The sequence below is a fragment of the Heteronotia binoei genome, chromosome 15 (assembly GCF_032191835.1).
Source record: "Heteronotia binoei isolate CCM8104 ecotype False Entrance Well chromosome 15, APGP_CSIRO_Hbin_v1, whole genome shotgun sequence".
NCBI lineage: Eukaryota > Metazoa > Chordata > Lepidosauria > Squamata > Gekkonidae > Heteronotia > Heteronotia binoei.
The window spans coordinates 50,448,038-50,466,696 of NC_083237.1; the positions used below are offsets into that span (position 1 = coordinate 50,448,038).

Sequence of the window (18,659 nt, forward strand, 5' to 3'; positions counted from 1 at the left end):
CTGTGACAAAAATGTCCTAGCACCAAAGATAAATCATCTTGGGGAAAGTTAACTGAGAAATCTAAGATCAAGGATAGGGTCCTGATGCTGCTTGATATAGGGGAAGGGCGGTGACTCAATGGAAGAGTTTCTACTCTGCATGCCGAAGAAGAGTAGGTTTTATACCCCGCTCTTCCCTACCTGAAAGAGCCTCAGAGCAGTTTACAATCACCTTTCCATTCCTCTCCCCACAGCAAACACCTTGTGGGGCAGGTGGGCCTGAGAGAGTTCTGAGAAAACTGACTGGTCTCAGGTCACCCAGCTGGCTTCACATGGTGGAGGAATGGGGAATCAAACCCGGTTCTCCAGATTAGTGTCTGCCGCTCTTAACCACTACATCAAGGTAGGCCAGGTTCAATCCCTGGCATCTCTAGTTAAAAGGACCAGGCAGCTGGTGTTGTGAAAGATCTCTGCCGGAGACCCTGGTGAGCTGCTGTCAGTCTGAGTTGACAATACTGAACTTGGTGGACCGAGGTTCTGATTCAAGATAATGCCATGTTATGTGTGGGGGTGTTATGATTAATCTGAGCCAATGGCTTAGTATGATTAATGAGTAGAACTGAGGAAAGTGGTTGAGGAAAAAAAAGAAGCCTTGATCAGAAGAGACCAAAAAGGGGCACAAGCTCTGGTGAATCAAAGTCTATATGAAGCAAGCAGAGAAAATTAGGGGGAAATAATTAAAATGCAGATTCAGTAACAGAACATCTGTCTTTGCATGCAGAAATTCTGAGTTTCAGTCACCAGCCGTTCCAGTTAAAAGGATCAGGTAGTAGCTGATGTAAAAGACCATGAGCCAGTGCCGGTCAAAGAAGACGATGGAATGAGTAGACTCATGTCACCCACCTTGTGTGTGTCCTGAAGGACACAGGGCACAGAGCGGAGTTGTGCAGTCAAGGTGCAAGCTAGCCAAGATGCAGGCACAATCTGGTGTAGTCTGGTCAGAATCCAGTCCTTGGGTCATACACGGAGTCAGCAATAGAAGCAGGTTCAGGGCAAATGCAAGAGTCAAGGTCCAGTTACAGTCCAGGAGCCAGAATCACAGTTTGAAGGCAGAGTCAGTGGCTGCAAGGTCCAGAGTGATTAGATGTGTTGTGTCCACAGCCCATCTCTGCATTATAGGAGAGATGCCCATCTTGCAGTTGGGTTGTGTTATGCAGGTGTGTGCATTCTCCTCCTTACTATCTAGACCAGAGGTGGCAAAACTTGTTTAATGTAAGAGCCGCATAGAATAAATGCAGATGCTTGAGAGCTGCAAGACATGAACATCAGATGTTTGAGAGCCGCAAGACATGAATGTTGGATGTTGGAAGGAAGGAAGGGAAATAGATGGGGAAAGGGTTGAGGGAAGAAGAAGTGGAAAGAAAGCAACTTTAACTTTATATGCATTCTTCGAGCTGCTGGCCAGTTTGGCTTGGGGAAATGATTAAGAGATTTAAAGAGACAAATGCCTTCTCCAAGCCGGCCGATGAGATGGTGGGGGCTTTGAGAGCCACACGATATGTGTGAAAGAGCCACATGTGGCTCCTGTGCTGCAGTTTGGCCACCCTGATCTAGAGCCAGGTGTCTCTGGGCTGCTAATGACACACTCCATCTCCTTTCCTGCATCTCATGATAGACACTTTTCCACCTACACTCTAGATTCTAGAGATAAGGGAGGCGAGGTGGGGCATTCTCTGGTTCTGGGCCAGGGGCTTGAACAGCTGGGAAGCTCCTGTCAGACTGTGTGAGTTGTTGCTTGGCAAGGTTGCAGTAGTTTTCTGCAGAAGGTTGTCCTCAACTAACCTGGGATCTTCTCTGCCTGTCTGTTTTTCTTCAGAGACCTTGGCCTCTTTGGGGCTGGTTGCATCTGGCTGATTCACGACATTGTGTAGATGAGACCTGAATTGCTGGTAGTCTAGCTGAGGAACATTTTGATCTCTGTGCCCTCCTTAGTCACCTCATGAGCCACCATCGTCCACAGGATACTGGACTAGATCCTGCAAGAGTGTGCGAGTTTATATCATTATAATTTATTATTAATTAAATAGTAATTCCTGTCTGGGAGCTCACGTTAATTCTGCTCTGTGGGTAAAAGTGGTCTTCTATGCACAAACCGTTTGTCCCTGCCACTGTAGAATACTTTAGCAACTATCATTTGCATAGCTATACATTTAGCTTGTGGGTAAGTTAATGATGTCATAGAATGAGGGCTTTTTTTTTAGCAGGAACACACAAGGAACGCAGTTCCAGCTGGCTTGGCATCAGGGGGGCGTGGCCTGATATGGAAATGAGTCCCTTCTGAGCTTTTCCTACCCCAAATGCCCTGTGCGAAACAATGGTGATGTTAGGGGGTGTGGCCTAATATGCTAAATGAGTTCCTGCTGGGCTTTTTCTACAATAAAAGCCCTGCATAGAATGTTCACAAATATTATGCAGAGGGAGAAGAGTCAGTTGCACTGGAAACGCAGGCCTATCATAAAATCAGCACCAGGCTTCTGATAGCAAGCTTCAAATGCTGTCTTCCAGGGACCCCTGGATCCCCCCCCACACACACACACACGTGGGCAAACTCCCAACTTGAACCAATTTGCCAAATTGATGGCTTTCTTTAAACAAGATTTCAGAAAGGCTTGAGAGCGATGTTTCCTGTGGGACAGATTATCCAGCACCAAGGGGCCAGGCAGAAAATGCATCTTCTCCCTCACAGGTATCTCTCTCGAAAGATCTGTGTGCCTGCAACACCAGCGGACTGAACGGAGGGAGCAGAATTTATTTGGAAATAATAGTCACTATTTGTCGAGGCTCCCCCTCACCCTCAGCTTGAATATCTGGAGTTAATCATTGTTCTGCAAAACCATGAATAATGTTCCTTGTGGCTCCCCTGCTCGGAGAGTGTCCCGGCGGGAGTGCTACTAACCGTGTTTTGTCAGGCACTATCAGCAGTATTGAGCCAACTTGAGCAATCTGTTATTAATCCTTTTCTCCTGGTGACATGACCGGCAATCGATGGTCTCAACAAGCCATTGAAACTGAAGCAATCAGGCAGGCTTCAGCTAATCCAGTGGGTTATAGACCTGCAGGTGCTTGGCTGAGGACGGTGGGGAGGGGAAAGATTAGGGAACTGGAGCCAAATAAGGGATTGTGTTGACTGTAGCGATACTGAGGGGTTTCACAAAGAAGGCCTGACCTCTGTCAAGAAGATGTTGGGAGGGGGCTGGTGCCCTGAGCCATAACGGAAGCAGTAGGCCAGAGGCCTCTATGATTTACTAGGAAAATGCTGATTTGTTGTGACTCACAGCATGTGTGTGTAGACAGTGTGAGGGGTGCAATTTATGTTCGTATGCTCCCTGCTCAAGAATGTATCGCATTCTCCTCAGGGGTGCCTGTCAGAGGAGTCCATGATACCTTCTCTTGGGATCTTAGTAGGGTTGCCATCCTCCAGGTCCCAGCAGGGGATCCCCGGGTTTCAGGGGCTTCTCCCTGCTACCGACCAGCCGGCTGGTGGGGGGAACCCCTCCCCCAAGCAGCGATGCTATGTTTTTTGGGCAAACTATGTGGTTTATGCCCAGTTTAACCATAGAGTTTGCCCCAAACCCAAAGTGTCCCTCAGTGGGATGTCTCCAATGTGAAGATGTTACCCAGAATGTCCCCTCCCTCAAATCCCCCCGCACCAGACCGGTGAGAAGACCTGGCAACCCTAGATCATAGGCAGATTTTGTCTCCCAGGTGTAAGGTTGCCTGGTCCCCCCTGGCCACTAGCAGGGGATGGGAGGAGATAGGGTTGCCATGTCCAGGTTGAGAAACTCCTGAAGATTTGGGGATAGAGGCTGGGGAGGGCAGGGGCCTCAATGGGTTACAATGCCATAGAGTCTTCCCTCCAAAGCATCCATTTTCTCCAGGGGAACTGATCCCTGTAGTTTGGAGATGAGCTGGAATTCCGGGGGATCCCCAGGTACCCGCTGGAGGCTGGCATCCCTAGCCCAGGTGCAACAAGAGGACAGAACTTTATTTGCCTCAATGAGTGAATGGCAGCTGCTGATTTATATGGGAGAAGGGAAAGGGTATCAGGGAAACCTGCCCCTAGTGACCTCAGAATTTTGGACTGAATTTGTGCCTCCTGACAACTGTGTTCTTCAAGACACCCTTCGTGCTGAACTTAATGGGAATTGTGGAAACTTGCAGTAACTGGTGTTTGGTGACTCACAAAAGTGCATAACCCTACCAAAAGCTGTTAGTCTTTAAGGTGCTGCTGCACTCTTGCGCTCTCCTACTGAACCTAACTACTATCTGTCTTGATGATAGATCTTGTATCTGAACTTGTATCTGAAGAAGCTCATACCTTGCATAAAACTTTGTTGTTCTTAAAGGTCAAACTTTGTTCTACTGTCTGTCTTGCTGCACTCTGTTATTTGTAGGACTCTGCCGCGAGTTCAGTTTTTTAGTGTGGCACTGGAATGCAGTGGAACAGTGGGGGAGCTGGCATATAGATAGTCTTGGAAGCTGACAGACTGAGTAGTGATCTGGAAAGTTGCTGGTTCAAATCTCCACTCCACCCCAATTCATCCTGTCGTCTTAAACCAGCCTCTCTCCGCTAGCCTTTACTGAGGTATTATAAAGCTTATGACAAGGTATTGTGGTAGATCCTTCAAATGGATTTCCACTGATGGTCCTGCTGGTGGACCTCTTGATGGTGCCTGGGTTTTGGCCACTGTGTGACAAGGAATTCATTTTAGGGTCACCAGCCTCCAGGTATTTTTCAGCTTTGGGATGCACAAATCTTCACTATCTGCATTTCTGATCATGTGTACCTGAAGCTGGAGAATGTGGTCATTGCCCTGTTTTCACATAATGACAGCCACAAGGATAATGAATATAGCAATGCCCCTTTACTTCAGGTTGAAGCACCACAATTGTGATGACTGAAAAAGATTGTTTATAAAATCCAACCCAATGTGTGTGAAGCTCTTTGCACACTGAAAACATAAATACTTAAATATCAGGTTGGGTGCCACCAAGCTTTCCACTGAAGCCCATCCAATTTCCCGCCTTATTACATTTCGTGTGCCACTTGGTTTTTGTCTATGCGCTTGCCCTGATTCTCAAGCCTAGCCTTTTTGGTAGTCAAAGGAGATCCTCCTGTCTTTTTCACTAGTGGGAAATCTGGTTGGATCCAACCCACTGTTTATTAAGAAGCAGTACTTACCTCTATAGCCCTGACCCGGACAGCCCAGGCTAGCCCGATCTCGTCAGATCTCAGAAGCTAAGCAGGGTTGTCCCTGCCTAGAAGTTGGGTGGGATATCACGGAATACCAGTGGTCATGACAACAGAGGCAGGCAACAGCAAACCACCTCTGAAGGTCTCTTGCCTTGAAAACCCCATGGGGTCACCATAAGTCAGCTGTGACTTAATGGCACTTTCCTCCACCACCACCACCTATCCCTCTTCGTTGAATAGCTGGCCATCCTCCAGAAACACATTTCAGCATTCGAGTGGCATTCTATGGATCAGGATAATTATTTTCTGAGAAAGGACACCGGAATGATACGTGAGACCTTTCCTTCTAATGCAGGAGCGAGTTGTATCAATTTTCACCATGATTCCCTAGTACCAAAATGAAGTTCAAAGCAAGCAATTCTCAGTTTTCAGACCTTGCCCATTTTTTTCTCTAACTCAGATGCTGTCTCTCAGAAGGGTTTTGCAATGAGGAGGCTGGCCCGTGCACAGCTGCAGACTGTCAGGCCCATGGAATGTTTACTAATAAGCTTGGTCATTAGGGCAGGGCTTTGATGAATGGACTTGAGCCCTTGTTCCTCGGTCCAGCGTATGCCGAGACAGTTTGCGATCAGCAGCCGTCGGAACAGCTGCCTTGTTAAGGGTTCCTCTCCTTGAAATCAGCCATATATCAGCCTGGCTGATATCCTGGATTATTTAGACTTCTTATAGCTTGATGGATTGTGCCAATTGATTTGCCTTTCCTCTTCTCGGTGACTTTGCTACAATGAGACACATCCCTTTCTCAGTGCTTTCGAAATGCAAATAGCTTCTAAAAATTAACACTTCGAGTATCCTGGGCAAGTTTTGAAAATGCAAAATGAGGGAGGGCTTTTTGGGAGGGTATTTTGGAGAGCGTGTGTCATGTTGACTTCTGATGACTGACCCCTACTGGGGGCCTGGAGGATATTCAGGGAAGTAGCTAAATATGCCTGCCCTGGCCTTCTGGCTGGGTATTGCAAGGTCAGTCTCTCATCCTACAAACCACAGTCAACCTTGCTAAGCTTCTGAGATCTGACAGGATCAGGCTTGCCTGGGCTACCCAGGTCAGGAATGAGGGAGATTTATGTGTGCTACTTTCTCACATTCATACACTAGCCTTCCTCAAAGGAGCTCAAGGCCTTCTATTTGGGATCATCCTATTTTATTCTCACAACTGTGAGCTAGGTTAGATTGAGAGTGTAGGTGTTCTTGTTCAAGTCCCCATTGGCTTCACATCTGAGCAAGGATTTGAACCCATTTCTCTCTGGCCCAAGCCTAGGCTATTATCCTGTTCACACTCACTTGCTTCTGACCATCCTATTGAAACACCTCAAACAGTCACTGCAGGCCAATGGATACTCCCAACAAGAAATTAGAAGAGCCCTCCATCCCAGGAGACCATTCACACCAAATCCTGAGCCACACACAAATGTGGGTACAGCCTTCCTGCCCTACATAAAATCTGTCACCGACCGCATTGGCAAAATTCTCAAACGCCATAATGTTGACACAGTCTTCAAGCCCACACAACAGATCCGCCACATGCTGCGCTCGGCCAAAGATATGAGAGATCCACTTTCAACCCCTGGAGTCTACAAAATACTCTGCTCCTGTGGTGCAGTCTACATTGGCACTACCCAACGCAGTATCAACACCCATCTCACCGAACACAAGAGACACTGTTGCTTGTTTCAGCCAGAAAAATCAGCTGTAGCTGAACATGCACTTCAAGAAGGAGACCACGGCATCCACTTTGAAAGAACTGAAGTCCTTTCTACGGTCTCACATTATCATACCCGCCTGAACAGAGAAGCTGTTGAGATTTGCAAACACCAGCACAATTTTAACAGAAAGGAAGAAGGCATTTTCATCCACCAATCTTGGTACCCAGCTCTGCAAAACACCCTAAAGACTATAAATTGCAGAAAGTCTCAGAACAACCAGCAAATTCCACAGAACAATCAGCACAGTCAACAACCATCTTCCTTATCTTCAAACCCCTTCCAACCCTCCCAGCAATTAACACAGAACAATGGTCACATTCAACAGCCAGTTTCCTTATCACTACCCTTCCAGGAAGCCCCACCAAACAATGGGCACATCCACAAACCAATTGCCCTTTCATCACACCCCCTCCAGCCTAGAAATAGCAGCTCTCCAGCAGCCCTGGCCCCACTCAATGCACAGCAGCCAAGAAGGTCTGAGCGCCTGCTCCGGCTGCAACGCCACTGAGGATGTTCTCTGCAGCTGAGAACGAAACGTCTGGAAGGAAAACTTTCTCCAGTAGAACACAGCACTTGATCCCGAAAGACTCTACAAACCCTAATGATGTTACCAGCCGTGAAAACCTGAAATCTTTGATAACATCCTATTGAAGTTAACAAAAAGTACTTGCAAGTGAAAATGCACAGTTGGCAGCTGTTAGACTGATCTATTTTCACTGCTTCTGCCCATAGCAAAAATAAGAGATGAAAGTTGAAGAAAACTAATCTACATGTGTGCTAAAAGCAAATACATAGATGATACTTCATGTTACCATGTTGTACAGTGAAGCAGTGGGTTGAAATGTTCCATTTTTTGGCAGGTTCCATACCACAAGAAATCTCCATGATGCTCTCAGTGGGGCTTTCCACATGGGTGTTTCTCACACTTTCCTGCAATCAGTCCCTCACAGCTGTTGTCTGCTTTGCTGCCTCACCAGAGACCTGGGGGGGGGGGGGGGTTATTTATTTATTTTAATCAGTAATTGCTATATAGTAAATGGCACTGATGTGGGCAGGACCCTTGAAAATGCACACTTTCCTGTTCAGATGTCGTGAAAACATGCCTGAAAAGCATTGCTTGCTATAATAGATCATAGTAAAGCACATTGGGAAATAGCATAAAGAGAACCTGGGAAGACCATGATTAGAGGACAGGTTGTTTATTCTCTTTGGAAGCAAGAGCTGAAAAGAAACCTTAATGGAAGCAAGCATTAATTGTAGGCCCTGTGGCGCAGAGTGGTAAAGCTGCAGTACTGCAGTCTGAACTCTCTGCTCATGATCTGAGTTTGATCCTGGCAGAAGCTGGTTTCAGGTAGCCAGCTCAGGTTGACTCAGCCTTCCATCCTTCCGAGGTCGGTAAAATGAGTACCCAGCTTGCTGGGGGGGAAGTTTAGATGACTGGGGAAGGCAATGGCAAACCACCCCGTAAAAAGTCTGCTGTGAAAAACGTTGTGAAAGCAATGTCACCCCAGAGTCGGAAACGACTGGTGCTTGCACAGGGGACTGCCTTGACCGTTTTTACCTGCTCAGCTTCTTGACAAAAGAGCCAAGTAGGGGCTAATTAAGAATCTTTGCTAAACTGAAGCAAAGTCTCCTTATAAAACTGGATACTTAGAGTTGTTTGTGACAATAACCACAATGGAGAAGAATTTGGACAGAAGCAATCAAAAGATCTCTATTCTGGGATCAAGGCAAAGCTTAACCTGAAAAATCAGGGACTTGAGAGGAGTCTTTTTTTTTTCTTTCTTTTTTTTGTAACAAAAAAAGTTGTGCTGGGGATCGTGGGACCTGAATGAACAAATGCATGTCTGATGGGGGCTTTAATGAAGAAGGGAACTGAGCAAGATTTAGTGAAAAAAGCCTTTCTCAGTCATCAGGAAGTCCAGCTATGGATCATTTAATGTTTTCCCACTGTGGTTTTTGTTTTGCAATGTCAGATCTGTCAGCTTTAATCACACCACACTTCCCCCCCCCTCAAAAAAAAATAGAAATTTCTTAAACAGAATTACACCCTTCTAAAGCTGTTGGGTTTAGAAGAGTGTAACTCTATATTAGGTTTGCATTGTTTGACAGTTGGGTTTATAGGGTTAATTCTGCATCTAACAAAGCAAAACGCCTGATTTTATCAATAAGTTGGATTTGACAGGGAAGCATCAGATCTCATGTTCCCGAGTGCTGCAGGGTTCATCTTTCACCTCCACTGCACTCACAAGCCAAATCTAGCTCTACAGCATTTCAAAGCATCAGTTTCTCAATTCATGTCACACATATTGTCTAGTTGGTCCCTTAGCTGTGTTTCTCGTATTTTTCTTCCTTCCCTATCCCAGTGCTGAAAGTTAGCAGGGAACAGAGGAAAAAATAGTGCTAGGCAATATCTCTCCCATGCCCAGCTGTGAATTGTCTTGGTATTTGCAGACTTTTTTTTGGTGAGCATTCATTTAAAAAAAACCCTCATATGTATTCTGAGAATTCTTGGTGCATGTAGATGGATGGTGTATATGCATTAGCACATTAATCCAGGAATTATAGCTTGGCCTCATCTGCCTTACACCCGCTCTAGAATTTCAACCATTGACAGAGAGCAGCTTGGAAAGTCAATACTCCCCCTTCCCCATGTATTAAGAGAAATAAGAGAGGGGAGTTAGATCTTGTTGTGGGACAAGTCCATATACAAAGTTTTCAAATAAAAAAGCAACACAGTATTAATTGACTTAATTGACACACACACCGATGGGTATGGTGTTCCCCAAACAAAAAGATGCTTGGACTGATGAGGTGGTTATGTAGTTTGCAGAAATGAACAACGTTACATGCATTAAACAGGTAGCTTTGGCAACCTGGTTGGCTAAACAGTGGTTGTGCATATATAGAGGCTCTCATTTGGCTTCCTAAAAGGGAGTGGGTGGGGGGGGCGGAATCTCAGGAAAACGGCTGTCGATTCATATTATACCAATAGACTTCAACCTGTGGGTCACGGAGCCCTACCTTCTGGGTTACAAGCCTGCACAGATTCCCTATATTTCTTCCGCTGCTTTTTGGAAGGACATGATGCTAGAGTGCATGTTTAGGAGAGCAAGAATGCCCATGCTTCTTGTGTATCTTTGCATGCATGCTGAGAAGAAGTATCAGAATAGTCAATGGGGTCACTCGGTGACGAAGAAGATTCTTCCATGGCTTTGACCCTTGGCTTATTTCTCACTAGGGTACACCTTTGGGTCCTTGGCTTGTGCTTCCTGGCCACAGCATTCTCAATCTGTTGGCCACAGTTATGGCCTTGACACCAGTGAGGTAATAGCAAGTCCCATGCTGCCTGAGTGTTAAAGGTGGCTCTTAGGTTGAAGACTACTATGTTAACACCATGCTGGATAAATACATGTACCAAACCAGACAGTTATGAAATTTGGCATTATCTTTAGAGAAATAACTCAAAGCATCCAATGAAGCTGATGGGCAGTAGATTCAAGATGGGCAAAAGGAAATACTTCTTTACACAGAGAGTGATTAAAATGTAGAATTCCCTGCTAGAGGATGCAGTAATGGCCATAAGAATAAACAGCTTTAAAAGATGATTAGATAGATGGAGAAATAGGGCTATCAGTGGCTGCTAGTCATGGTGACTGAGGGAACCTCCACATTCAGAGGCACTGAACCATTGAATCCCAGATCCAGGAGGCAGCATCAGGCGAAGGCTTCAGCCTCTGAGCCCTGTTGTTGGCCCTCCAGAGGAACTGGTTGGCCACTGTGTGAAACAGGATGCTGGACTAGATGGGCTAGATTTGATCCAGCAGCACTCATCTTATGTTCTTGTGTTTTTAAAAAAATGTGCATGAAGCAACTACTTGAGATGTACTGTGCAGAATTAGGGGGGGGAGCGTGTGATCCTTGTTGCTAAGTGGAGGTTCCAATCCATCCTGTTTTATGTTTGGTGAGAGCCAGTTTGGTGTAGTGGTTAAGTGTGCGGACTCTTATCTGGGAGAACCGGGTTTGATTCCCCACTCCTCCACTTGCAGCTGCTGGAATGGCCTTGGGTCAGCCTTGGGTCAGCGTTTTCCTGAGACTTCCCCCCCTCCCTTTTAGGAAGCCAAATGAGAGTCTCTATACATGCACAGCCATTGTTTAGCCAACCAGGTTGCCAAAGCTACCTGAGAGCTCTCTCAGCCCACCTACCGCACAGGGTGTCTGTTGGTGGGAGGGTGGGGGGAAGGTAACCGCTCTGAGATTCAGAGTGAAGGGCAGGATATAAATCCAATATCATCATGTGTGAATGAAACAGACACACATGAGAAGAAATGTGTCTAACATCCTGGTTCTATGTTGAGTGTGTTTTTTTTTATAATAAAGAGGAGAGCTATAACCAAGCAAGTGAACCAAACTGCACATTTAGTTTCCCATGGATTGTGTCCAGGTTCCCTGGCCTGACTTTCAGTCAATTCAGTCACATTTCACCTGCAAGTTCCCTGCTAGAAACTCAATTTGGAACAGGAACGTGATGTATAGGGAAAAGGGACTTCAGCCCCCGCTACGCACTCAATGTTTTCCTGACGAAGGCTTTAGTGCCATTTTCACTGTTTGGAGCTGCACATGTATAGCTTATTACAAATAGGACCCTATGTATGTAATTTCTGAACCTCTTGATGTATCATAGAATCATAGAGCTGGAAGGGGCCATACAGGCCATCTAGTCCAACTCAGTGCAGAATCATATGAATGATTATGCTATGATTTGGTTCTTTCTGGGGGTTTCAGACTTTGAAAATTCTAATGCATTGGTTATAGAATGTCCCATTTTGTCAATTGTATGAACTCAGTATGCATAATCCACTCTGAGTCCATGTGAGGAAGGTGGACTATAAATAATGTAATTTTTAAAAAAATGTTATCACATCAAGGCATGTGCAGCCTCAAGTATGACAACTAGTACTCATTTAGGGGCATTTGAGATCAGATAATTTCTCTGACAAGAGGTCTAAGCTGCTTCTCCCACAAATGCCATGGTCCCGATCTGAATCAGACATCCACCACTTGGGAACTGAGTCCCTGCTAGGGAGCTCACTGCTGTTATATGACTGACTGAAAATCAAGTCAGGGAACCTAGAACATAAGAGAAGCCATGCTGGATCAGGCCAATGGTCTATCCAGTCCGACACTCTGTGTCACACAGTGGTCAAAAAAACAGATGCTATCAGGAGGTGCACCAGCAGAGGTGCACCAGAATTCCAGAAGCCCTCCCACAGTTGCTCCCCAAGCACCAAGAATACAGAACATCAGGTCTCAGATGCAGCAGGAGCTCACAGGAACGCAGCTCTTGAACCTTTCTGGTGACTCCCCTTCTTTCTCCCTACCTACCTTGTTCATTGAATAGTAAGTGCAGCTGCATAACAATCTCTGGATTAGGAAAGGATAGCAGCCACTGCCAAGTCTGCATTTTTTCATCTTAGGCAGGCGAGGCAGTTGGCTCCTTTCCTGGAGCACAACGATCTAGCAACAATGATTCATGCCACGGTCACCTTGAGGTTGGACTACTGTAATGCCCTCTACATGGGGCTGCCCCTGTGCCGAACCCAGACGTTGCAGTTAGTGCAGAATGCCGCTGCCCGGCTGTTATTAGGGCTCCCAAGATGGGAGCACATTCGGCCGGGGCTTCAAGATCTGCACTGGCTGCCAATAATACACCGAGTCCGGTACAAGGTGCTGGTTATTACCTTTAAAGCCCTATATGGCCTAGGACCTGCCTACCTTAGGGACCGTCTCTCTCCACATGTTCCCCAGAGAGTACTGAGACTGAGTTCTCAAAACCTGCTTGTAATCCCTGGGCCAAAGGAGGCCCGTCTGAAATCTACCAGGGACCGGGCCTTTTCGGTAACGGCGCCTTGTTGGTGGAACCAGCTGCCGGAAGAGGTGAGGGCCCTGCGGGACCTTGGGCAGTTCCGCAGGGCCTGCAAGACAGTCCTCTTCCGGCTGGCTTATAACTAACTGACATTGGAAACTTTATGGAAGGTTGTAGTGTAACATTTCGACAGATCGCTGCTCTATATGTTTTATCATCTTACTGTTTTAAATTGTTGTAAATTGATGTTTTTTAAAGCTAAACTTATGTTAGATTTTATATGTTGTAAGCCGCCCTGAGCCGCTTCGGTGGGAAGGGCGGGATATAAATTGAAATGAGTCCGCTTGCGGAGAGGGCGGGATATAAATTGAAAGTAATAAATAAATAAATAAATAAATAAAATAAACTGAAACTGAAAGTGGGCAGCCAGCCACTAGGGGCTTTGCCACACCCCTAGCAGCCCTCATTAACCCCTGGAGAAGCCTGCACCACTCTTTCTTCACTTCTTATGTGATTTTGGGCGGCAGGAGGCTTGCTGGCCTCTTGACTAGGGGTGGGGCAGGAGAGCCCCAGGCAAGCGAGGCCTGCTTGAGCTGGCTGGATCTCTAGCTAGCCCAATCAGCCCTTGCTTGCCTGGTGCTCTCCTTTCTTGCATCAGGTTGATTTTGGCTGCCGGGGGGGGGGGGCTAATGAGTCATGCTAATGAGCTCCACCACCTATATTTCTACAAAACGACCCCTGCAGAACATCACTGTCCCAAACTAGAATAACCTGTGGGAAGCTATAAAGTGTGGGTTTACTGTAAATTTTCATCTGGACCAGCACTGCTAATTCTAGCTGCAATCTAATAATATTCAGCTCGAGTGGTCATTTTACTAGTCTATGGGGAGGGAGTGGGTTGCAGCTCTCCCAGAAGTACTGCCTTACCTTTGACATGTTTGGCTATGCATTAAGTGCCTTAAGCCGTTGGAATGGTAGTATAAAAATCCCAAACAAAATACAATATCTCGCTTTCCAAGTCTCCTTCTAAGCCCAGTGGGCACCTGAAAAAAAGGAGGGAGGAAAGAAAGATTCCCCCTTAAAAATCACCTGGGGAACAGGAAACAACTTCAAAGTACCTTATTTCAAGCAGAACGCCATCATAAAAGTAACAGGCTAATGATTTTTTGTTCAGCCTAGATATTAGAGGCCCCAATATTGATTGGTTGGTTTCCCTTGTCGTTCTAACCTCTGATGGAACTGCATTTTTTTGACAGGGAGTGTAATAAAATGTACAGTTTCCAATTTGAGAGCCCTATAAATGTCATCTCGACATGCAGAGTTACAAATTCTCCATGTGGCGTCAGCAGCAGCACCGGTGGCTGTCCCAATCTTTTGCGATGCACTAGGAGTTGCTCGTGGAGGTTAGAAAGCTTGAGCAGCACTTGCTGCTCTGTTCCTGGAGGGAAGAAACTTCAAAATCGATGAAAATCCTTCACGCCGGCCAAGCTGCTTTCTTCTCAAAATATATAACACTGATTATGAAGCTAGAAAATTACTTCTTCGTTCTGGAGTTTTAGCAGCAGTCAGTTTCTTATTTAAAAAAAAAAAAACAGGTTCCAGGGTTGAGGACTAAAGCCAAAAATCAATGCCTTCTCTCTGATCCCAAATGTGTGTTGGCTGGCTGTTTTAGTTCAGCAGTTTGGAGCGTCCATTCCAACCTTGCTCCAAGGCACTCCACCTTTCTTATGATTGGTTCATGTATCCCAGGGTTCAGCTCTGAAGCTCGGATCAGATCTCTGGACTCAGGGCCAAACTAGAAGATACACAGGGCTGACAACTCTAGCTTGGAAAATCCCTGGGGATTTGGGGGGGGGGGGGTGCCTAGGAAAGGTTTTGCAGAGGGGAGGGATGCAATGCCTTAGAGTCCACTCTCCCAAGCCGCCATTTTCTCCAGGGGAACAGACCGCTGTGGTATGAAGGTCAGTCATAATCCTGGGAGATCTCCAGGCCTCACATGGAGGTTGGCAACCCTAAGGATACAGGTTGGGGCCTCCCAACCAATTTGGAATCAGTTTGGAGAATTAACATTTTCAAGAGCTCTGGGGCCCAATTCAACTTGGGAGCACACTCCTCAGAGGGAGGAGGTGCCTCAGTCTTTCCAAGCAGAAACAGCTTGGGCGGCCCTGTCTGCCCCAATCTGGGGTTCTGTGTGTACTGATGTGGAGCCCCACAGCAGGGTGAACAGCTTGTTCCCTGCAGCCAGCCCCTTCAGCTTGGGAAAATGGCACGAGACTAGGGAAGGCTGAAGCCCCTTCTCCCCTGCACTGTGGTCCCCATTTGGGTGCTGGAGTGCTTTGGAATCTAAATTGCCCACATTTGTGTGTGACTGCAAGTCATTTTTCATCTAGTCTGGTCCTCATTTCTGGGGAACCCTTGTTCCAATTAATGCGTGAGTTCCTGCACTTGATAGGTTACGAGGGATAGAACTAAGCTGTAGGCCTCGTTTTATTCAACCAGTAGATCACTAATATTATCTCTATATTTCATGTGGAGGGGATAAGGGAGAGAGAGAACAGCTTACCCACATGTATCTGTTGAATTCATTAGGAGGAGTTTGAACCTGCAGGGGTTCCCCTCCACCCAAGGCACTGGATTTCAAGCTTCCTATCTTTGCAGTGTTATCCTAAACAAAGTTAGCACTCTTCTAAATCCAGGGAAGTTATTGGGCTGATATAATTCTGCTTAGACTTGCACTGTTAGGGAGCTGCTGGCTTACCTTATTGATAAAGGCTGGACAGTTAGAGAATCAGACAAAAATCAACTGTGCCAAAAAGAACAAAAACCAAGTCTTTAGGAAATTGTACAAATTTATATCAGAAGTTCTCAATTCATGCGATAAAAATCCATTACACAAGAAATCCCACACATATACAGTCCACAAAAATCCATCCCGATATGTCGACTCCTGAAGAAATTCGCTACTCCAAATGGGTCAAAAAACCTCCGCCTTCCTTACAATACAAAAGGAGTCCAACCAACGACATCAGCTTCTAAGGTAAAAGTCACCTCACGTGATCGCTATTGAACCACATTCACTATAGATAGCTTTTTTGAAAGCCGAATAATAAACTTGAAAGACATAATATGACAGGAAACAGCAAACAACATACAAATAATGCCCCCTTTAATACATGAGATAAAACTAGGGTGGCCAGATCGTCCCGCCCACCCGGGAAAGTCCCGCCCCTGCCCCCAGGTTGGCTAACCCGGGACCAATCAAATCCCGGGTTCGCCAAAATCTGCCGCTCTCGCCTAGTCCGCCGCTCAAGCATGCGCGGGAGCCGACTCTCCCGAGAAGCCACTTTCCCCCTCCTCTTCCTCCTCCCCTCCGCCTTTCCCTTTGGATTTCTCTCGTCGCCTTCGAGTGACGTCAATGCCCTGGGCCGGTCGCTGCCGCGCAGGTTGGGAACCCGACCCACGTGAGGCGTCGCCTCACACCCATGTTCTGTGGGAAGGGGAGGCGCGACGGAGGGGGGAAAGGGCCCTCTCTCTCGCTCTGCGGCCGGGATGTGCCGAACGACAAAGGTACGGGCGGGAGGAGGGAGGCTGCACGGGGGGAGGGGTCCGGTTCGCTATTTCTTCCCTCCCCCCCTTGTTTCCGGTGGTGGCATGATGTCACCAGAAGTGACGTCACTTCCTGTTTGTGGCAGCGCACGTTGCGCGCGCGCACACACACACACATTAATTCCCCCCTCAAGGTGTCCCTGGCTGGCCTGCAGATATTATGGCCACCCATAAAACAAATACCTTAACGCATCATTCTATCACACTCTTATCAATGCCTATTCTTAACTTCTTAAAGATGGTTTACCAAAGCATCCTATTGTCTGCTATAAAAAGGCAGATGACAACTGTTGCCCATCAAACAACTTAAAGGGGACCTCCACAAAACATACATAATTTCACTATCAGAACCAACAGGTATTTACATGGTTTTGAAATAAAACATGACAATTCATTGCACTGATTTAAACCAAATGATACAATTGTATTCAAACGATGGATCCACCTAGCGTCACACTGGAGTAAAGTTTGTTGAATGTTACCACCTTTATACAGAACACTCTATTTTCTGAATTACAAAAAATCTCAATGTTTCTATATCATGGCGTGTTTCAGCATAATGGTGAAAAAGAGGAACACCAGAAATTTGATGACGGACCCTGGAAATATGTTCCAAGACCCTCGTTTTCACAGCTCTAGGTGAACATCCAATATACATTTTTGAGCACTCCCCACAAATTAAAGCATAAATAACTCCTTTTGAATCACACTTTGTAAAACTAGTCATTTTTATAGTCACATTACTAATTGGACCTATATATGACTTTAGAGGTAAGGAATATTTACATGCTTTACAACCTTTACAGCGAAAATGCCCTAAGGACAAACATGACGGCTTTGGGGTACCTTGTGAATCAGTCTTAACTACAATGTCTCATATGTTCTGAGACCTCCGAAAACCAATCATTGGGGGAAGTGAGCAGCCTGCAATGCCCAACACTACATTCCAATGTTTGAACACTATCTTTTTAATTTCTAACACTCTTGTTGTATATTGAAAGGAACAAAAAACCTTTTGCATTCTCCCTTTCCTCTGCTTATTATGCTTTTGTAACATCTCTCCTCTATTTTGTCTGAACACCCTTGATCTTGCTTGTCGGACTACACCCTCCGGGTAGCTACGTTCACTTAATTGAGCTGGCAGCTGGTTACTTGCCCTAGAGTAGTCTTCCTTTAAGGTGCTGTTACGTTTTAAACACAAAAACTGCCCATGGGGCAGATTATTGTGCAAATGAGGCGGGTGGAATGAATCATAGTGAAGATAGCTATTTTTTTATGAGTATGATAGAATAATGCATTAAGGTATTTGTTTTATCTCATGTATTTTGTTAAAGGGGGTGTTGTTTGCATGTTGTTTGCTGTCATATTATGTTTTTCAGGTTTATTATTCGGCTTTCGAAAAAACTTATCTATTGTGGAATGTGGTTCAATCTAGCGATCACGTGAGGTGACTTTTACCTTAGAAGCCGACATCGTTGGTTGGACTCCTTGTGTGTTGTGAGGAAGGCGGAGGTTTTTTGACCCATTTGGAGTAGCGAATTTCTTCAGGAGTCGACATATCAGAATGGGTTTTTTGTGGATTGTGTATGTGTGGGATTTCTTGTGTAATGGATTTTTATCGCATGAATTGAGAACTTCTGATATAAATTTGTACAATTTCCTAAAGACTTGGTTTTTGTTCTTTTTGGCACAGTTGATTTTTTCTGGCTTAGCTTATTGGGCATCACAATTGTCTCATATGAACTGATGACCAGATGTGACACTCATCCTGTGTGAACTTACAGATAGCTCAGAAGAAGATGCTCAGAAGTGCATTGTCTGTCTAGTTTTCACCATTATCTTAGCCGCTAGCATTGGAGTGAGCAACTCAGCATGCCTGGATGTTGGGGGAAGCTACATCATTCTAAGCGTATATTGGATCTAAGCGTATAGGTGTTATCTCCTTGAATAAGATGCCTCTCTTTGTTTTAACCTGGGAGCTGCCCTCTGACCCCTCCTTTCTCTCTCACTTTGTCACTCATTCTCTCTACATGGCCTTCCGTGGAGACACATGTCTCTGCAGGTCTCTCTTGTAGATACAGTGCCCTCATACTCTCACACACATGATGCCAGACAAACCAGCCATTTGTGATAGAGAAAGCACTCTTTAGATTAGGCTTTTCTCTCATTTTCACTACAACCTGAATGTGAA

At 45.8% G+C, this 18,659-nt stretch overlaps 1 protein-coding gene across 1 annotated transcript in view; it reads left to right on the top strand.

Annotated features, from left to right (window-relative positions):
• The window catches only part of SKAP1 (src kinase associated phosphoprotein 1), a 458,105-nt gene that overhangs the window by 244,272 nt on the left and 195,174 nt on the right, over positions 1-18,659 (top strand). The window lies entirely within an intron of this gene.